The sequence below is a fragment of the Chaetura pelagica genome, unplaced genomic scaffold (assembly GCF_000747805.2).
Source record: "Chaetura pelagica isolate M959 unplaced genomic scaffold, ChaPel_1.0 scaffold117, whole genome shotgun sequence".
Lineage (NCBI taxonomy): Eukaryota > Metazoa > Chordata > Aves > Apodiformes > Apodidae > Chaetura > Chaetura pelagica.
Genome location: NW_009954185.1, coordinates 120,514 through 142,991, shown reverse-complemented (window position 1 = coordinate 142,991; position 22,478 = coordinate 120,514). Strand labels below are relative to the sequence as shown.

The 22,478-nt window shown below is 45.3% G+C and overlaps 1 protein-coding gene across 1 annotated transcript in view; it reads right to left on the bottom strand.

The window, feature by feature from the left end:
* Positions 1–11,996, bottom strand: part of CECR2 (cat eye syndrome chromosome region, candidate 2) — a 45,069-nt gene extending 33,073 nt beyond the window's left edge. Inside the window, exon 1 of the mRNA XM_010002994.1 lies at positions 11,908–11,996. The gene's annotated coding sequence lies outside the window, so the exon portion shown is untranslated. The remainder of the gene's footprint in view (positions 1–11,907) is intronic.
* Positions 11,997–22,478: the final 10,482 nt, after the last annotated feature.

Here is a 22,478-nt window from a genome sequence, read left to right as displayed (position 1 = left end):
CAAGTGCAGCCACTTAACCTGGGTATGACAGCTGAAGTGGGAGCGTTGCTTTGCTACCCCCAAAAAAGGGGAGCACAAAGGAAGAAGGGGAAGCCATGAGGTCAGCGCAGCTGCCCACCCTTCAGGGAGGTGCCAGGTCTGCTCGTGCAGGCTTCTCCCCACAGCTACGGCAGAAAAACTGAGCAACCAAGGAAGCTTCCAGCTTGGGCTCTTTAGCACTACTAGACCACACTCAGAAACTCTTGAATTAGATGGAGGTGCCCTTTTACCTACTGTGAGCCAATAGATGCTGCCTTCCACCCCTTTACCTCACACAAGGGATGGGGGGGGTCAGCAAGCCCACCCCTCAGAAAGGAGACACCAGCTGTGGGAACTGAACTCTTCTCACACACCAGTGTGGCAAAAGGGCATGTTCTGATCTTCCCCAGCTGCCTGTGGTCCACATTTCTCCTGTGATTCAGCTTTTATCTTGCAGCCAGTCTATGCATGACACAGCCACTGCGGGTGACTTGTTTGTTATTTTGTTGAGAGAAGGCAGAAAAGCAGCAGAGATATCAGCACAGATACAGCAGTGTCCCACATTGGCCTCTTGTGAAAAGGCTCTTCCCTTAGGCTGGCAAATGCTGGGGACAGGCAGGAGTGCTGAGATAAGTGTCTATTTGATCTTCTCTCCCCCATTCACCCTGGATTTTTCACTGTTTTATGTTCACAAAACGTCAAGGCAGCTAATCAGTGCTCCGTGACCCCTGTTAATTGGGCTGTGTGAGAGAAAGGCAGCACCGGCAGGAGAAATCACACATACCTGTTACTTTGAACTGTCCTGTCATTTTCCGTCTCCCTGCTTGCAGGAGCACCAAGCACCCTTCTGTGAGCCAGGGCTGCTCTGTTTTCATCACCATCCCCAGGACCAGCAGGAGGGGCCACAAGTGTTTCATGTTGTCATCCTACCTTTAACACCTCAAGGTATAGGGGGGCAACAAAGAGGCATGTTGTTGCTTCTCCTTCCGTGTGAGAAGGTGAAAGTGATTTTTGGTGAAGAAAATACAATCTGAAGGTGCTGGTGGCTCTTCTTCCACCTACGCCAAGCTGCTCCACACTTCCCTTATCTGACTCTCTCTTGTTCCTCCTCTCCCTCCCAATCACAATGCCAGGAAGGAGAGAGCAGCTGCCCAGCATCCATCTCCCCATCTCAAGAGACCAGCCACCTATTTGGCCAAGTAAGTCAGACAAACAAAGCAGTGGGTGTGAAGATGTGAAGCACTGAAGGAAAGTGGGGTTGGATTTGCCAAGCCTAGTGGATTATGCAGTACTTGGAGAATAAGGAAGACACATATGGTTAACTAGATGCACACTGGGTGCAGGGGCCTGCATTTAAATTTTAGGTAGGAGGAGCAAGGGCTGCTTGGGTGTTTCTGTTGTTTGATTAGGGAAAAGAAGAAATAAGGATATGAGCAGAAATAAAACTAGAGCAGCCAGAAACATCCTAAACAACAGCTAAGGTGTATGGTACCAAAGGAAGAGAATGTCCTGGATGCAAAGGAGATGAGCAGGAGGATGCATACAATGCCTGGATCCAGAAAATATTAATGGGATTAAACTAAAACTTCCAATGGGATGACTACCTGTTTGTCTTGCAATACAAACTCAACCATTCCTTCAAACCTTGGGTGAGGGTCTGCACAGTTTCCATGAAGCGCAGATTTAGGCTCTAAATGCACAGGAGGGTTTTGGAGTAGTGGTGTGGAGAGAGAATCAGGGGCTCCCTCCTCCACTATTGAAGCTGCAATTTGAATGCAAAAATGATAATGACAAATCAATGGGTTGGATAACTGAATTAAAAAAGGGGAGGGGGGAAATAGTTCTGCTGAAAGATCCTGAAACATCACCACTGTGAGCAAATAGTATTGCTATATATATATTTGTAAAAACATTAATTAAGGAAGCAATAGATGAACAGAATTAATATCTTGAATTAATACAAAGAAGAGATTACTTGAGGCAGTTTTGAAAAAATGTATTTTTTCCTTAACTGTAACTGCAAAAATACACTATTTTCCATGGACATTGTTGGGTTTGAAGTCAGGATAACCATGTTCACACCAAAGGTGTGTTTAAGTACACCTGCCTAACTTTGCCAACATACTAACCCCACAGATAATCTGTACTTCACTGCTTATTAAATTTTACCTTTAAGATACTATCCTGAAATCATTAAAGGGCACAATAACAAATCAGTTGCTTTCAGTGTGATGCACAACCCATGAGAGCAGCAAGAGTTTTGAACACCAAGAGGACACCAGCTCTGTAATCAGCCACTAACATGCATTTTCCTACCTACCATTGTGCTGAAACATGCACCACAGCTCCAGTGTGGAGGAAAGAAGATGACATTGCAGCTGCTTTTTGTCTTCTTGCCTCAAAATAGATACTTCAGTTCCTTGAGATGTGTCTGAAATTGCAAAATAGTGTGCACCTGGAAATACATAGGAACCTCCAGAAAACTCCTGGTAAGAGTCTGTCAGATACCCTGCCTGTCTGAATGAGAAGAAGACTTGAGTGTCCATCAAGCAGTAAGTGGCTTCTGTTTCTTTATAAGGGGTTTGCACTGGTCAGCCCATCAGTCATAGAGGAGACAAGCTGCATGTACCCAGTGTAAGCTCCTCTTTTCCTGCCTTAAGAACCAATCTGTTGAGTCAACGGAGCTCAAAAAAAGAGGCAATATCAGTTACTGAAGCTTTACCCACAAAGGGAGACAAGAGATTGTACTGGAACAGAGTACTAAAACCAGTGCTGATGCCATCACACATTATGTCCAAGATGTAAATGATCCAGGAAAGAAGTTATCCCACCTCAAGCATCTATGATAAATCAATGGTAGAACTGAAAATGTCCGTCATGCCTGAAGGAAGTTTGGTGTCAAGCTGGCATATGATACTGTGGGAGGATACATGGGAGATGTCTAAGCGTGTCACCTCTTGTCATGTGATGACAATGACCTTGGCTGGGAAAGGGCCTGGGAAAATTGCTTTCATTAAGCAATTAATTCCCTGGCATGCTAGTGACCAGGGTCAGAGAGTTGAGGAGAGTCAGAGCTCAACACAACCCCTATCACTGCAGCTAGACTGGCAACAAGAATTTTTCCCTCATGGTATGCTCAGATCAAGTGGCGAGAATCTCCCTAGACCATGAAGTGCAACTTTGAGTCAGGCTCAAAATCAGAAAAAGAGTGACAGACACCACTGGCAAAGGCAGAAGAGAGGTCCTGAGTCTCAGAGCCAACATTGGGGTGTATTCTGAAGGCAATAGGGTGTGGGCTGGTACTGAAGAAAAAGAAGATAATGGTGATGAGATGTCACAACAATCAATACTGAAGTTGGTGATACCAGTACACAAGACAGAGGTGCAGAGCAGGAGAGCCAGCTGAAGGAAGAATGCACTGATCCACAGGGAACAGCTGGTCTCCTGGTGAAGTGTTAAGATCACCAGGAGAAGATTAAGCAATACTCATGCCAAACTGCAGACTTTACAGGCACATCAGCAGGCTTAATGACACTGATAGACTTAATGGCATCAGTAAATTATGTCACTTTCTGGATGCAATGGAGAAGCAAAGAATCTAGGTTCTCCACAAAGCACATCCTTCTGAGGTAACAGATCTGAGACACAGCAATTCCCAAAGTCAGTTTTTGGGCTCAAGGAGCAATTCCTGGGCCTCAAAACAAAATGGTCAACTTGGACATTCTTGAGCACAACTTAAGGAAAGAAGGTACCTTTCCCTCAACACAGTTAGGGGGGCAGATTTTTGTCAGCCTTGTAAAGGAAGTCAGACAAAGGCAGGAGGATCCCTGAGTAGGGTGAAACAAAGATCCTGAAAGGCTCCAATCAGCAGGTGAGAGCTGCTCCTCCAGTCCTTGCATGGATGGATGCCTCCCAGCACCACTCAGGAATTCTGAGTGCTGCATTCTTCTCTACCCAATTCTTCCCCAAGGCTTATCAGACACCAGAGAATGGGAATCACTTATAGGCATAATGATCCTACAGCTAGGACAGCCTCTGAAGCCTAAGGGCTTCTGCATTGCTTCTGTGTCAAGTACCTTTGGTTGAATAACAAAAGGAAATCTCTTGAAGGATCAAAAAGGGACAAGAAAAACAACCAACCAACCAACCAACAAAAAAACCCCCAACAGTGTTAGAACTATTTATTAACTAATCCAAGAACTTGTTACAGGTTGTTAAGATATAATAAAAAGGGAGAGAGGAGTGCTCTGGGTGCTCAAGAGAGAAACAAATACCTGGGAAGAAGTAACGCTGGTGTGGAGTCAAGAGGCCTGGTAAGACCTGTGTTGCCAGTTACTGCTTTGAAGGGTTCTGCTAGGGGAGACTTTGGTTCATGCATTCTGGGTGTACAGCCAGCGCATACTTATCTGCGCTGGAAAATACCCACAGTGCATAAGAGAGAAGGGAGGGAACCTGACACGCAGACACAATGAAGTGTGACAACCGCTGCTGTGCTCTCTGCTCTTGCCACACGCTGCCTCCCTGTGCACACTCCGAAGGCCTGGATTTTCTCCCCGCCTTGTTCTGTCTTATTCTGTGTGACCCTGACAACCAACTCCAGTGTATGCCCAACAAGTCACTCCAAACATGATAAAATTAAAACTGACCCGTAGCAATCTCTATCTCAGGAGGGATGAAAACAGCCTTCTGGATGGTCCAGAATAAAGGAATGTATGTAGAGCCCAACTTTTGCCTTGTTAACTGACTTGGTGAGAGAACAAGGGCTTTGGTTGGTCTGTGATGGTATTTCAGTTCTCCCATCAATTACCTTCACCTGCATCTAACCAAGCTTCAAATCGTGCTCATGAATTTTCATCCACATAGTTTTCTTCCTGCTACTGCCATTTGATGGTGATGCTCTTTCTGAGGAAAACCAAACCCATTCTTGGGAGTTGGAGCCGATTGACTTACAAAAGACCCACATACATTTCCTATATTCTGAAAGAGCAAATAGGAATGAGGCTCTCTGTGCCCCACATTCAGACTGGAAGAAGACCATTACTTACTATTCATTCCTGGATCCTTGAAGAACAAGTGAAGCCAGCTTAATGCTGCATTGTTCATTCCTAGTGCCCATCAGCAGAAAGCATGCTCCCAATTCATAGCCATAAGGAAACACAACAGTATTGCTGCACCATAAGCTCTTCCAATTGTTTAGGGGCTGTAGAGAGGACCTTAGGGTATTACTGGGATGATGAGCACTTCGAGGAAGAAGCTGGAGTTATTGTCTTGATGATGATGGGGAAATAGGACACATGCGTGTATTATGATACAAGTCCATATGAAACAAACCCTAATGTTCCTTGCTGCTCATAGAAATATGTTTATTGTGGAAAGGTCCCTTCTGGGGCAAAAAAATACCTAGAGTGGGGTTGCCTTGAAGCAAATAATCTTAGCAAATTCATTACTTACAACTAGCCCTACATATTACAAGTCTCTGGGGACAATGGATAAACCCAAGTTTTTTACACAGAAAAAAATGGGCCTTAAATAAGTCCCTTTTGAGATTCATTTCAGAACAGGTCTTTCCTCTAAAGGTTAAACTACTACAATGGCTGAGCCAGGAAGAAACTGAGGAAGGATGGAAGGTAAAATGAGAGAAAAATTAAAAGTCTAGGTGACTTCAAACAGAGACTGACATGACACACAAAATTATTGTAGTGGCTTAGCAGCTGCCCCAGCTTCTCATCAAGCTCACTGGTGGCAAAAGGCTCCAAGAAAATAATTTCATAACTTCTTCAATATTCACCCTTGGACTAAGGATCAGTTTCTGAACCTGGCTGAGGTGCTGGGATGTTGCCTGGAGCATCACTATCTTGAAATGTAAGTCCCAATAGTGAGGGTAAAGGTTTCACATGGAAAGAACTTCCACATGCTGTCCCTCTCTCTCCATCACTCTTTGTCTTTGTCCTTCTAAGATGTTTTCACCTGCCTTCTCAATTTCTTTCTTCACTGTTGCTTTCTTCCTCCTCTCTGGAATATTTGGTTTGCAACATCAATAACTTTAAAATACAGCTGTCCATTTAATATTTCCAACTCTGACAGCAGCATGATGACATCACTGCAGTCTTCAAGACCCTTCACTAACTGTTCTCTATTAATCATTTAAAGTTTATTCATCTATTCCATCCTGTCAATGTTTTGCATAGCTCCTTCTTCTCCCCAGCTACCCAATCTACTTCTCTCTCATTTATCTGCCCTGACAGTAACAGCATAGCTTTCACACTTGCTTTTTCTTCCACCATTTTCATTCTTTACTCTTCACCATGCCTATGGAATAGTACTTCCAGAATGTGCTACCAACTTGTCTTCAAATTCTTCTCTAAAGATTCAGTTTATCCATCTGAGACTCAAAGACATTTACTTAGCTTTATTTATACTTGAATTCTCTAATTTTATTCCACTGTGCTTGTCATTAATCTCTGAATGACCGTGTTATTTTACAGCTGTAATCTCATCCTTCCTTTCCCAACACCTGCCAGCTGTCTCGTTTTCACTTTTTACCCTTTAAAAGGCTCACCTTGAATGGCTTGGCTATTATAATAATAAATATTAATATTAGATTCAAGATGAGCAACGTAGCCACTTTATCTCCCTTGCCCCCTCACAGTAACTCCTGTGCTGATGATACTGGGTCGATCCCAGAGGCCATCCACCACTCTCCAGGATGTATGCAAGGCAACAGTTGTTAAAAGTCAGGCTGTAAATAATGCTGATCTTGTTGATATTCACTTGGCATTCATGAATATGATTCGGAGTTAGTGAGGAGCTTTGTGGCTGGGCCATTGAAACAGTTGTCATAATCAAGGTCACTGGTACCACTGCAAGAACCAGCTGTTAAGACTCTTTCCAAAAGGTGGTGGTCCCACAGATCTGCTGTGACTGAGCTTAGGCTGGCTGCCCCAGACATTATGGCATGGGCTGAAGTGCTGAATTCATTCAGGTTGTCTTAGCACCTGGACTTAGCTATTCCCACAGCCTGGTTCACCACAGTATCCATGGGACTGAAAACTCGGCACTGGCTTGCCCAGTCTCCTGGTTGACCCACCACTTTTTGCCTTAGACCAGACCAACACAGAGCAGCTCTTACAGGACACCACTCACGTAGGCACAAGCAGAACAGCAGTTTCAAGATGTTGAGTGTTTTAATGAGGTAACTTTTATCTGAGCTTGAGGCCTGGGGTAACCCCCAAAGGAACCTGTAAAGACAGAGTCCACACAGAATAAAGGACAAGGATGGACAGAAGCGACAAATCAGAAGGAAGAAACGGAAACACTCAGAGCGAGTAAGCACAGTCCTCAGAAGTGGGCATTCTGCCCTGATGAGTTAAAAGATTTCAGATTGTCCCTTATCTCTTTCTGATGAAAGCTCAAGTAAGTGATTACAGAACAAGCATGAAAATAAGCTGAATAGCTAATTTTCTAATTTTTAGTAGGGAACGTAGCTGTTCAGACGCCATAGTGGGACTATTTCTCATTGCCACCATTAAGGATGTGAAAGAAATAATTAAGATGATTGCAGGGGAGGGAAGAGGAGTTAAGGAATATCCTCTTATTAGCTATATTAGAACAAACCAGGAGCAAACTACAAGCCAAAGGCTCCAAGGTTAGCTTACAAATCCAGCAAGAGTTTAAGCTGGGTGCAAGATAATCCACTGGGGATGAAAAAATTCCAATGCATTAAGAGAAGGAAAAACAAGAATCAAAATAATTGAGGTTCCTGAGGAAGATAATGCTGTCTCTGGTGCCACAGAAGTCAATTAGATAGTTTTCAGCTAGTGATGGACCAATCTCCTGGGTTATGAAAAAAACCAAAACTAAACAAAATCTCACAGGACGCAGGCAAGAGCAGAGATACTGTTTTTGTTCCTCCTCACTTTCTGGCACCTTTGTCCATGTTGGGGAAAAAAACCAAACAACAAAACCAAAATGTTATTAGACAAACCAATTAAAATGTTTTTCAAGAGACAACAGCAGCATACAAAATACCTCCTCATGAGAAACATGATTAAGTCAATGAAACTTTTTATGCCATCACATTAGAAAAACAGCAGAAGTGCAGTAACAGAGAAGTGAAGAATGAGTTTCACCCAAAGGAAAGCTTGGCAGCAGGAGCTTTTCTGGATTATTTTAGTTGAGTGTATGCATCCATGTCACACCATCACTTCTTACTTAAAAACAGCTGCAGAAGGCTCCTGCTGCGGCCGCTGAAGCTCTGATTTTCCTGTCTTGATACAAGTCATCAAGTCGCATTTCCTGCTGGAATTAAAGTGGCAGCCCCTAGGGACTATGCAGCTGCCCAATTTATAATCAGAGAGCATCTGAAACAAGCACCAGTATTTTTTCTGACTGCTTAATTTTTATTTTATTTTTTTTTTATAACCCCCCAACTCTTTTAAGATTTTTCTCCTTCTCCACTTACCAGGCATGTGTATTTTAAAACAGTTAAAAGAAAACACAGACATTTCAATGCCTGTGCACAACAGCTAGAGGCAGGAAAAATGTGTGGGTAAACTCACTGGCATCAAAGCAAACCATGCCTGTAGCATAGAACTGAGCTGAGAGATCAAAAAGCTTCAAGGATATTAGTTATAGCACCATAAGTAGTTAGCTGGTACAGATGGTATACAAATACTATGAAGGGCATTTATAAAACAACAAAAGCTGCAGATGATGGCAAAAACATATTTTGGGTCAGAGTCAAAAGAGGAGAGCAATAGGCAAACTGTCCTGGCCAAGTGCTCAAACCACTCTGGTGCCAGGCAAGGACAGCTACAGGGTCATTGCTAAAGATGCTTCAAGTAAAAAGATGCAGACTACTGTCTTTTTTTGTTCTGTGCTTCTACAGTGCTTAACACAGCAAGAACCAGGTCTGTAAAGAGTGTTCCTAACAGCTATGATAGGTTACGATAAATAAGAGTTTGGAGAAGATCATGTGGCATCTCATTAAGTAGTCTCTGTAGTTAAACACAGATATCCGTAACTCAAAGAAAGTCTTATGTTACCAGACATTCAACACTCTTTAACCATCAAGAAGGGTAAAAACCAGCCTCTTTCTTTCATGCGATTCCTTTTTTTAAGAAAATGTCTGTCATAAAGAATATCAAAACCAAGGCAAGGTTGCTCTACTTCAAAGCCAAGAATCACAGAACACTATAAAAGTATTAATCTCATCTTTTTCCCAAAGGATAAAAAGCCAATCAAACTAGAGTACATTAAATTGAGCATTAGAAGGGTCCTCAGCTAGGTTCCACTTCCAAAATTACTCGAGAGTGCATTATAATTAGCAAAGGTATGTGACAGTTTTATACGCCTCTATGATGCGTGATTAAAGCCAGGCAGCCCCGCTCCGCCGCAAGTTCTGCCTGCCGTCAAAACAGATGTGGCAAGAACTACAAGCTGCTCCCAGGCTGTGAGAAAGCATAGGCAGATAACATTTTGGCCATCAAAGAGGTTAAAACATGATACAAAACTAATTAAACCTCAAAACCCCTTGGAGAGGGAGGTAAACTGTGTTTTATATGAGGTTACATGGAGCATCTTGTGCTTGAACTGCAGTGTTCCAGCCCTAGAACATGGATGAGAACAAGATCCTACCTCCTCCTCCTCCGAGGTGCAACAGGGGGCAAAGTTTACAGCCTAAAGATTAGCAGCTCACAGCCTCGGCATGAGGATATGGAGCACAAGTGACTGGAGAAATAGCTGCTGTAATGCCACTGTGATGATCTGTGAAACTTCTGATTTTTCCCATGCGAGACAGAGACCTGCGATCTGTCTGCAACAGCAAAATACAGAGTCCTGGCCCACTGTGAAAAGCCAAATCTGAATTCTATATAAATTCTGCCTCTTACATTTGCACATCTTTGTCCACTGAGCACTCAAAAAAACAATTAGAGGCTCAACTCCTTACCATTAACTGGGGATAAACTAGGTACAGTAGGGAAGCCATGCATCAGTCAAGGCCTGTATTGCTTGTAATCTGGTTAGAAGGAACAAAGGTGTTGTAAATACATGGGTAAGGAACTAGAATTTTTAGCTTTAAAAAAATGCATTCATTTTGGAGAAATATTCCATGGCTGGTTTGTAGACATGAAACAAACAGTGGGGCAAGTCTGTTTACAAGAGGCATATCCAAGACAATTTTTATTCTAATTTATCTACTGTTTTCCATATTGAGACTACATCTTAATGCTTCTTCCTTCATGACATTCCTCTGCTTACAGCACCTTTCCCCCGATTTTCAGGTAGCCCCCCGCTGCTTCCTCTGCATTGTTTCACAACCCACCTCCCTAACATCCCAGTGGCTACTGACAGTTTTCCCGACAGATCTCTTCAGCCATTTCCACTGTGCTGCTCCTGTTGCACTCTCTCTCCCACCTCCTCTGCAAAAATGACTTTTCTCATTATTCCCCTGCCCATAAGGCAGTCCCCTTCCACAGGAGGTGCTGTAGAAAGAGTGCAGCTGGTTTCTCCTTTACGTACCTCATGCCTTCCCTAGCACAACCTCTGGAGTGAGGTGTAAGGTCTCACGACTTCACTGTGTGACTTCACACTCCTCCATTTCCTACGGCGCTTCTCATCCATGGACAGACACACAGCAACAGCTACACAGGTATCTCCCTATGCTGCATAGCTTTTCCATCCCAGAGTTAACCAAAGCTGCACTTACACCAACATAAAGTGGGACCTACATGACATACAGAATAACTAAACGTTGCTGAACTGCTGGGTGCCTCATGTGATTGTGCATGAGTGTATATACATATGTACATGTTTTACTTTCCCCAGACAACATGCCAATGCCCAAAAACTCACCTGTGACTTTGGAATTTTGTTAAAGTAGTTGAGACGATGGAGGCAATTAAGCAGTGCAATTGCTAAGTGACACTTGTTAGATCTGAAGAGTTTAGGAGAACTGGCAATGCTGAATTTATTAAATTTATGAAAGACAAATCTTCCACTGCTTCTACAAGGATGAGCTGGTCAAGGTGGAAAAAACACTTAAACCACTACTTTCTGGTGTTTCTGGTATGAAGATATAAACTTTCTGCATGTATATAAGCAAGATTATATTGCTCTGTGGCTATTTTGATGAAGGAGGTATTGGTGATTGCAGTCCCTTTACAATCAAGCGTTTAATCACATTAGAGTAAGGTAGAGTTAGGTTAATGGTTGGTAGAGTTAGGTTATGGTTGGACTCAATGATCTTAAAGGTCTTTTTCAACCAGAATGACACTGTAATTCTGTAATTTCATGTAGAGACAGTAAATGCAGTGCAGCTGCCTGGTTCAGGTCCCAATATCCACTTGAGCTGAACGTCAACCCAGCAGCTCAAGAAAGCCTACCTCATTGGCAGAGATATATAGATATACACTCATACACTATACAAATTTCATTGAACAAGATCAGTTAATTAGAAATAGAGCTTTCAATGCAAGCACCTATGGTTGCACCAGTGCACCAGCCCTAAAGCTCTGCACAAGAGGGGAATCTTGGGGAGCAGGATCACTTAACACTTCTAAGCAACTGCAAATGTTGCCAAGCTGTCTTTGTCTCCACAGTTATGCTTTGCTACCAACAGGACTCCCAGCAGACCAAAGAAAACACACTGCAACAAGCCTTCATCATCACTGGGAGCACATTTCACTGCCTGAGTGATCCTCCAAAAAATTATATTCTACAGAAGTCTCAGCTACTTTGGTGGACACTAACAAAGTGAAGCACCTGGCCTGATTGCTGGTGGCTGCTGATCACTGCCATCTCATGACTCTAAAACCGTGAAACCTCCTCGAGACTGTGTTAATTAGCTCCCCTTGCAAAGTGCTTAAGCCATAGAGTGAGGTTACTCACGTGATGTCTCTGCGCTGATAACAACCTTGGAGAAGGCAGGCGATCAGGTCGCTGATAAACTCCACATCATCTCTGTGAAGAGCAGCTTCCAGTTCCTAATGAGCAGAAAAGAGAGGGGAAAAAAAAACAAAAAATCCAACCATCAAACTAATTCCTTAAAATGTACTGCTGGCTGCTCAGGACCAGAAAGACCCAAGCAGCCACAAGTGAGTGCACAGCAGCAGAGCCTACACTGGGTACACCGACCTTTCCCATCATTAAAAATACTGCTACTACTACCCCTTCGTTACAGCAGTTTATGGAAAGACCTTGAAAGGCTTTTACTGAATGTCAGTCTTCAGCCAGGAGACCAATGCTTGTGTCTGGAAATGGAGAAATTGGGTCCAGTGAGGTTGAGATACTACAGCCTAATAACAAACCCATGATTTCTTCCACGTTCGACTGATGGGCTGGAATCAACAGTTTTCTTCTCCCACTTTGCTTTCCACTCACTAAGGCTGGTGAGTTAATTTAAAAGATGTGCTCAGAAAGCATGACCCTAAAAGTCACTCATACAGAGAAGTAGCAGTTTCAGATGGATAGCCAGAATTGGCTGAAAGCTAGAGAGCAAATGCCTCAAAGAAAAGCAGGAATTTGATTATTTAACTTACTTCTCATCGTGTTTTTTGGTGGTGGTTTGTTTGTTTGTTTGTTTGTTTCCCCCCCCCACTCCAGTAAGAGAGAAAGAAAGGAGAGAGGGCTGTCAGATCTCATGACCCAAAACCTCAAGCCTTGATGGAGGGCTGGAGAGTATCGTGGCTTATTTCAGCAGGGTGGAGTTCACATAGAGATGTGATGCAGAAATCGATCCACAAAAAGCACAACGTGCTGAAATACAGTTATTATGAATTTTGCACATGTTGTGAGAAACATCTGTTTTTCAGCTAGCAATTTCAAGCTTTGTTTTCAAAATATTACTAGGTTAACTACCGTTTTATTTATATGCCAGAAAATAATTCACAGTAAGAAAAATCCACTTGCTGTTAGACTTATCATCAGTAATATACAACACTTAACTAGATTTGATATAGACAAAAAAACACAGGCGTTAGCAGCTACTCTTTTTGGGTTTCAGAGTAAATAATGGCTTGAATACAATTTCTGACTTGAATGTTACTCAACAGACTGTTACACAAATGGCTAAGCTAATGGCTACAGAATAAAGGTTAATGGCCAGAGAATAAACGATAAACGTTTTGGCACTTACCCAATAAAGAAGAGAAAGTGCTTTTTTATTAGACCGCAGTAGCTGAGGTAATAAAATTATTGATAACAGATTGCAGATTAAACGCCACTTGTAGGTTTTTATTGGAAAAGTATTAATGGCATATTTTCATTATCAGCTCTGCTCTTATTTACCTCTTGTGCAACATCCAAAGTGCTTCACAGGCAGAAGCTTGACACCTGCCCTGTGAATAATGTGTTAAATGCATCTATTATACGTGGAAACTGGAGGCAAGTAAAGGGTGGTGGGAAGCCAAAGCCTGACATACAGAGTCCCTGCTGTAGAGCTAGGAGAAGTAGTCCCAAGAATCTCTGTTCTGGCCTCCAGATGACAACCCTAAATAATGACAAGTTAATACAAAAACTGTAGTTTCTGCTTACCACCCCTTGGAGTAAATTATATTATTTTTTAATAAATAGCAATCCCACGATATAAATAGCAAATACCAAGTGAATGAACTTGGTAAACGCTTAGTATTTCAGAGATGTTAACTTATTTTATTTATCAATTACTTCAGTGAATGCCTTTTAACAAAACATTCCTAAGAGGGGGGGAAAACCCAAAAAAGTAGGTGATATGCTAAAACATCCCAGGTGTGTTACCACAGTAAACTTGCAGTTTGTGAAAAATGACATGTTAGGACCACGAATAAAAGGCAGGGGGGAAACAGGTCTCCAGGATGTTCCCCACCGTTCAGCCTCTCCCTGATCCACATATACTTGTGCACTAAAGCTGTCAGTCAGCAGCCTGCCTCTGCTAGGATGCGACCGCCTTTTGTATGAAGGAATATTTAAATTGCTTCCCGTGAGCCTTTTCAGCCTGCTATTTGACTAGCACTCCTTAACCAGTCACCAGAACCGGCTTAGATAGCCCCTATCTGCAGCCATTGTTTTCCAGGCCCAGGAGTGACCTTTACATTTTCAGAGCTGGCAGGTCACCCAGGGAGCTGGAGGACATTCCTTGGGCTCTGGGCAAGGTGCTGTCTCCTAGGCAGGGACCTACCAGTCTTTCCCAAAACACCTGGCTGGGGAGTTTCCCCCCTTCCTTGCTGCCTCCTGTCTCCCAGATGGGTGCTCCTCATCCCCGTCCTCATGGCAGGTACAGAGCAGATCTGGGGACCCAACTCAGCTGCAGATGGCTCCTGCAGCTGTTTCCTGCAGGCACTGGGCGTGCAGACCCACATGGGGCTGGGTGCAGAGTCCTGGCACCACACTGGCTTGAGGTGCTCCAGCACAGGTTAGGATTAATGACAACATGCACAGCACAGGTCTAACGAAGGCCCATCGTTGGCAGGCGTGAGGCTGCCAGTGCCTCCTCTTCCTCAGTGCCACGGGTGCTGCCTGCAGCCCACTCTGGTCCTCTGGGCCCTACCAACAGTCACACCTGGTGCCTGCAGGTTATGGTAAAGGCACAGTCCAACTATGACTGTGATTATTTGTCTTGGGAAAAGATACCGGCATTGTTTGGTAAAGTTTTTGTCTACTTTTTTCTGTCACTGCTTGCAATAGGGCAAGAGAAGCAAGAGTTGCTTTAATTTTCTAGGCTGGGTCTGTTGCCCCTGTTTAACTGAATGTCACAGTTTTCTGTCCCACTGCATTCTCCAGCTTTCTTCCCCAAAATGCCACAAATCCTGGACTTTTCCCACATGCCCAAGGTGCTGTGGTAATGTCAGGCACCAGGAGGATGCAACACAAACCTTAACATCTCAGGACAGCGCACAGAAAGTTGGGTTTCACCTAACGCAAAAGCAACCAAACCCTTGGGTTTTCACCTCACGCTACAGCCCACCTTTTTGAAGGAGCAGGAACAAACCTTGATTTTCCAGCCCTCTCCCTCTGACAAGGGATGGCCAGAAAAGTGGCAGAGCTGCACCTCTGAGCAGAAGCGGCCCAGGCGACCCCGAGACACCCAAACCCCCCCGGTGCTGCCCCGGGTACCCATCCCTGTGCTCCTGCAGCCCTGCCAGGGCCAGCGGCTGGGCGAGCACTGAGCTGTGAGCACAGAAATCTGAACCTTGCCAAAACGCTTTGGGGAAGGCACAGAAAGGAAACAGAAGAGGCAGCAAATCAGCAGAAGAAGGGGACACACACACACACACACACATCTCCTCCTCCTCTAGCTGGAGAGAGCAACAGACAGGAGAAAAGCAGGATTCTCCCCCCTCTCCAGCTGGCGTCACACCTCATTAGGGAAAAGCCTGTTTAACGTCTCTCCCTGCCCCCAGCCAGGGACTAAATCCCCCCCGGAGCCAGGCAGGGCTGCCGGGAAGCGGTGGCCGCTGGAGCAGCGGTGACCGGCTCCCCGGGTTACCCGGGGCAGGCAGGAGGGCACCAACCCTGCCCTCCCTGCTCCCTGGGAAAAGAGCTGGCAGGGGTGGGCTGGGGGAGAAGGGCCTGCCTGCCCCTCGCCAGGCACTCTGGCAGCTGTGCTGAGCCCCACCGGTGTGCTGCGGGTTGAGCCCAAAACAAACGCTGTTCCCCCAGAGCTGCTGTGAGCATGTATTAAAACCCACTGCTGTAGAACCATAGAAGGGTTTGGGTTGGAAGGGACCTTAAAAGATCACCTAGTTCCAAGCCCTCTGCGTGGGTAGGGACACCTCCCCACTAAACCAGGTTACTCCAAGTCCCATCCAACCTGGTATTGAATGCTTCCAGGGAGGGGGCATCCATAACTTATCTGGGCAACCTGTTCCAGTGTTTCACCATCCTCACAGGAAAGAACTCCTTCCTCGTATCACCCGCAGTTTATTGCAATTGCTACTTCAGTCTGCTCTTGCCAGCAACAAGTGCTGTGGCCTCTGGAAGTGTGGTGAGCCTCACCTCATGGTGACCTTGCATGAAACAACTCCTTTTCAGTATCCACCCACACTTTTGAGAGGAAAGATGATCAGTTCCTCAGGGAAAAGTAAACAAATGCATGCACAAATGTGACAGCAGTGACACCACCATCACCAGCAAAAGCGCAGAGGTGACACTGGGGCTGCCGCACGAGCTGGCTTTTTGAACTATGGCAAGCAGCCAGGCAGAGTCCAGCTCCTCACAAGCTGTCTCCTTGGAGGGTCGTGTTGCAAAGTTCGAGACCCTTGTTTTTGAAGACCCGCTCCTCCAAAGCTGCAGGGAAGCCCAGCATGTGCGGGAGCCTGGCATGAGCAGGCTGAATGCTGAAGTACAGGATAGCAGTTTAAACGCCTCCTCTGTGCTGGAGCTGAATCATCTATAACCAAATCTGATGGACATAACCAGTTTAAGCACAGCTAAGCCTTGTCCAAGTTAGCCATCAGTTTAAAAACCCCAATCCCTTCAGCTCTATTTCCATACCACTGCCATTATCAGCTTTCCATTGCAATGCTCCCCAGTGACTCAACAAGCTTTTGCAGAGGCTTTAGGAGATCACCAAAAGCTATGAGTGGGCCGTGCTGAGCCAGCCCCAGCCCATGTGCTGAAATTTCACTGCTGTCACTAAATTGAGTCAGGATGCTCTTTCCCCCTCACAGATCATTAATTACAACAGGTATCTGGGCAAGAGCTAGGTGAATTCATGCAAAAGAGTACAGTTACCAGGACTGGGCAGGAATCATAGAATGGTTTGGATTGGAAAGGACTTTTACGATCACATAGTTCCAACCCTTTCCTATGGGAAAGGACACCTTCTACTAGACCTGGTTGCTCAAAGCTCCATCCAGCCTGGTCTTGAACACTTCCAGGGAGGGGGAATCTACAGCTTTTCTGGGCAACCTGTTCCAGAGTCTCAGCACTATAACAATAAAAAAATTCTTCCTAATATCTAATCTAAATCTACCTTCTTCTAGTTTAAAGCCATTACCCCATGTCCTATCACTAGATGCCCTAGTAAAAAGTCCCTCCCCAGCTTTCTTGTAGGCCTCCTTCCGGTACTGGAAGACTGCTATAAGGTCTCCATAGAGCCTTCTCTACCCTAGGCTGAGACTGCAAGTCAGCTGCAGGTTTGAAATGCTTCCACGGAGCATCATTTACCCCTGTGTTGCCAGAAACCACTGTGTGTGCTTCACATCTCTGGCTAGGAGCTCCTGCTGTCCTCCCCACCAAAGAGTCAGCTGTCCCCCAGCTGCGAGGAGCCCGCAGGGACCTGGGGAGGGAATCACTGCTCCCACTGACACATCCCAGACAGGAAAGCGTGGCACGCTCCTTCCAGCAAGAGCACACCCAGCTGATACACCCAGAGCAGCAGCAGCAGCAGGCCAGTGCAACAAACAGCGGGATGCAGTCCTGGAGCTGAGGTGACACGATCCAGCTACACCAGGAGCCAGTTGCTCTGCCAACCCCCACAGCTCAGTTTGTTGCCTGTCAGTGCACTCAGCCCCTAGGACATTACTCAACACACCTGAAAAAACGGTGCCCCCTGCTCCCAGCAGCCAGCATGCTTTCTGCAGCCCAGTGCCATGACCTCCCTGCTTGTGATTGCTGCCATCACAGGGAAATAGTTTTAAAAACACGAAACCTGCCAGGAGGGCATTGCAGGGAGTTAGGGGTATTCCTAGGGCCATGATACCCTGGGTGCACTAACAGCAGTGGGTTCAGATGTCTGCCATAAAGTCAGAAAGAAGTTATGGATCCTGATCCTGACGCAATCTCCCAGTCATGTTGCCTCAATTTTAAGCGGCTAGTTGGGGACACCACGCGTTACCCGAGTCTACAGCTGGATGTACCTCTCCCAGCGTCCCCACAGTCCTGCAGGAGCCTGCACACTGCTCTCTCTTATGTGATGCTCCAGGGCTTTATGGCTTCCTGAGCCAAAAGGGCCCCTGACTTCTCCACTCTGCCTTTACACCCCGGGGAGAGTGGGTGCTGAATGGCCTTCCTGGCAGCGGGGTCCAAGTCAGAAGCTCTCCTCAAGGAAATGCCATCATCTACGTCTCACCCCTGGGAGACAATGGCCCCAGGAGGAGCCAAGCTGGCCTTCTACAGTAGCTTTGGGGGCATAAGGTGAAGAGGTTTAGTGACACTCAGCACTGGCAGCAGTCCTGACTCTGAGCCGTCAAACTGGGGTGAAGGAAGGGTGGGGGAGCAGGGATGAAGAAGAATCATCTGAGGGAGAAAAGCTACCCTGTCAGAAGATTATTGTCATTTATGGAGAGGGGAAAAAGCAGGAGCATCAAAGGTATTCCCTTTTCTTCAGGTCCCCCTTTAATGTCTGCAAGTGCCTTCCAAGATCTCTACTGCCCTCGACTTTCTGTGAGCAGACTTTGAAGGCTATTTCAAGCATGTTGTAAATAGGGGCATGTTACTCCAGGGCTAAGCAGAGGTGTGAGATGACAGCTTTGTATGAGGGAGATGGTTATAAACAGAAAGGCAGGGAGAATTTGTTGTATTGCCTCCACATTACAGCTGTTTGCAAAGAACAAATCCCATGTGCTCCCCTCCCAGTGCCAGCAGCACCGTGGATAACCTCCAGCCATCCTCTCCTCCAACAGCTCCCTTCAGCTAAGAAAGGGGATACACAAATGTTGAAATCTGCTCAGTGCATGCCAAGCAAGTTTCAATATGCAAACTCTTTCCGATGCTGATGAACAGTTTTGGTCAGGCTATAATTTTCTAGGCTTGGTTTATAGGCCTACTCTGGTTCTGTCCAGGATGCTTAAAAATCTGAGATCACCATGCTATCTGTATCTACCACCTATCCCACTCATGAGAAGAGTAGTGGCTTCTTGTTCTCCATCCATATTAACCTGCTGCCTGATCTCTCCCTTTGGGACAGGGACCCTCCCCTGTTTGCACAGCACGTTGCTGCTTGCTCTCCAACTGGAATGTTTCACTGCTGCGCAACACAAACAAATACGAGCAGCTCACACTGGGTGGCTAAACTGTACTGAAGAGAGATTTCAGACTGATCAATCCAGCCTCCCTTATGCCCATAGCAGTGTACCAGTGCTAATTAAGCTTTCCTTTCCTCCTAGCTCACCTTGCCTGCAATGCAAGTGGTTTGGGAAAAAAAGAAAAAACAAAACAACTATATTTGTTATGAAGTTTATGCACTGTCAGCACCTAGAAGGTGTAAAATTGCTGCTCATTCCATTCCTTCCCCCTCAAAGTACCTTTTTAGATGGACAGGGTACATCTGAAGCTCTGAAGTAACAATCAATTAGTTTCTGATTAGACATTAGTACTTTATGCCTCTAGAGCAGCTTTCATCCTACAGCATCAAAGTATTTAAAGAACATTCAGTAAAGCTTTGCAGGACCTGTGAGGGAAGGGGGAGGCACACACCCACATGCAGAGCCATTTTACAGATGGAGAAGCTAACCCAAGCCCCAGCATCCTCACCGGGGCAGGCTTCACTCAGTGGTGAGGCTGAGAGAAAACTCACAGAGCTTGACACTCGATGCCACTGGCATCATCTTTCTTTTTCAGCAGTTTTATTAGTAGCCAAAGCATTTGGTGATCGTGCCATTTCCCTCCAAAGGATCATTTCTCCCTTTCAAAATAATCCCCTCTTCCTTCAGAGCAGATAATCTACATCATTTACCATAAACCAGTTATGCTGGCTGAATGGCAAACATCACACTGGGCACTGAGCTGGCTTTACATGGGAGAGAGACAGAAATTTCAGGCTGAGCAGAACCGATAGTCTCCAGCTTGTGGTTTGCAGACCTCTTGCAGACCCTGTGGAAGACTTCCAAGAGGCCTGCAAAGGGCAATTAAGAAAAGCAAGCTTAAAGCCAGTCTGCTTAAATATCTAATCACACGTCCATGCCTTTACGGGAAAAAGGACCGGGGTCACGCCCTTAAAAAAACACACAACACAACAAACCAACACAACAAACCAAAACACCCCCACAAAGTGGCTGACCACTGTTGCCCAAGCCACAAGTTCAACTCCTCCAAATGAAAATAACCTGCAAGCAGAAAAGTATGAGAGGAAACAGTCTGCTGAACAGCATCCTGCTTGCCTCACCAAGGTATTATTTATTATCACCTAGAAAGGATCTCTCTCAATAGCTGCACTCCTGTGGTGTATCAGGTATATTCAGATTATTAAACTATCTGTAGATTGTGCTGGCTTTGGGGATTTTTTAACTGGGAAGACAGTCTGAGGAAAGTGATGAGCAGACAGCTAGGGATCAGGACCATTCTGAAGCTAACCCACAATACCATTAGATTATATATTGTTAAGCTCTCGCAGTCCCGTGCCAGTAGTACCTTACTGGAAAAACCAGCCCAACCCCAAACTCCCTCTCTGCACAAATGCTGGATTTAGCATTCTCATTTATGGGCTGAGTACTACCAGCAGCTAAAGACTAAACATTTTAGCTACTGTTTTACATAGCACCTTGGGTGAGCACAATCAAGTTGGTGGGGAACAGCATCAGCACAGCTCTACCTGCCCTTGATGTTGTTTCTGGAAACAACATCACCAGGTTAGCTATGGTCCCTCCCCAGACAATTCAGCTGCATGATAAATAAAGAACAGCTGATCCTGCCGTGTCACCATCTCCTGCAGTAAGAGGCTTCCTGGGTACCTAGTGGGAGTTCTGCTAAGCTTTTAAGCCCATTGGCAACGTGGGGAACAGTCTGTAGCTCCAAAGCCAAGAGGCTCGAAGTAATAATCCGATTTCAAAGCTCCTCCTCCTCTCCAGCCAAAGGCAGCAAGGGAGGATGAGATCAGACTGTAGATGCTCTTCATTTTAGGTCTGGCCATTGCGCTCATCTGCTCAGCATGAGCACAGGGAAGGAAAGGATGAGTGCCAAAATCTGGAATGGATTGCCTGGCTAAAGTTTCTGCTAAGATTTCAAGACTTGCTAGAAAAATAACGTTTTAAAGGGGATTTTAGCTGCTCTCAATATATCCAGACTAGCCCATCTAAGCCAGCCTCCACTTTTCTAGTTAACATACTGGCCAAAACTCCCAGGGGATTTACTCCCTGCCATCATGCACTGCTGATGCAACATGGCATGCAAGCTGTGCAGCTGGTTTTCACTCACACCATGAAACTTCTCCTGTAACAGCAATGAGTAGTGCTCCGGCATTTATGTCGCTCCCCCCCTCCAGGATGTTATTAACTGCCAGTTGACAAGCAAGCCATGAGAAAAACTATCTTCTTGGGCATGAAAATAAACAGAAGGCACAGATCAACCCTTAAGGGCTCAAGTGATTTCCTTGCACTCCTTCTGCCCCTCAAACAGAAATGATGACCTGGCTTTTGAGTGGAAGAAGAAAGGTCCCTGCGCACCCTTGCCTGAAAAAGCAGGATGAAATGGCAAAATATATTAAGATTTTAAAAGGCTGCAAAGCCTTGCTTTTTCCCTTTAGTCTGATCTCCACAGCCAGCCTCCCCTTTGGATGCCATGCGGAGTACAGCCCACAGCATGCCCACCACAAACAAACCCTGGCTGGCCACTCAGCAGGGAGATCAGCCTTACAGTGTTGTCGGCATTAAAAACTCTTCCTCCTCACTCTGGGTCAGACAAAAGAAAAGCTGCCGAGAGAGCCTGCAGCCACACACAGGTATCCACGGCTTCCTACCACCGTGCATGGCCAAGACGAATGGTGGGTGAATTCCATCGCTGTGCTACCCAGAAATCCAAGTTCTGCATTTTTTTCCCTATTAATTTAGCAAAGAGGAATTTGCAAAGATATTAAATAGCTGCCTAGCAGTTATCAGCCCTGATGGTGCAGCCAGCTCCTCAGATGCACAGACTGCCTGTTTGCAACAGGCTTAGTATCGTGCCTAGGAATAAGTTTGAAAAACACACATCTATTCCACGGCATAACACTGTGGAACCATAGTGAAGAGGTTTCTTTCGTAGGCTTAGATCTGCATTACTCTGGATAGCCAAAAGCATTACCTTGCTTATCTGTCAAGACTCTCTGAACTTATTCCAAGCTTATACAGTGAAGAGATACCTCAATACAAAAATTAATGGCTTCTATACATTTATTTTTATTTTTTTTTACTAGTGAAAGAAACAGAGATGCTGCTGTGCTAATGAGAGATACATGCACTAAGGGAAGAGATTGGTCACAGGAAATGGTGTTTCGGGCCCCTTGAACATTGTAATGCGAGTCAGTTCCTTACACAGCTCTGGCTTCATAGCACATGTCACCGCAGGATCCAATGTCAAAATAAATGCAAGTTACCTCTTTCAGTATTTACACTCTACCTTCAGGCCTGTCCAAAAAATCCAAATCATTAGATATGTAGAAAAGCTCAGCAGAGCTTTTAAAGTCTGGTTGGAGCTCAGCCTCCATCCCCAGCAACAGCTACTTAGCATGCTTTCTTCGGCTGGACTCCCAGCTCCAGAGGGAATCTCAGGCTTCCTCAGCTGGCCTG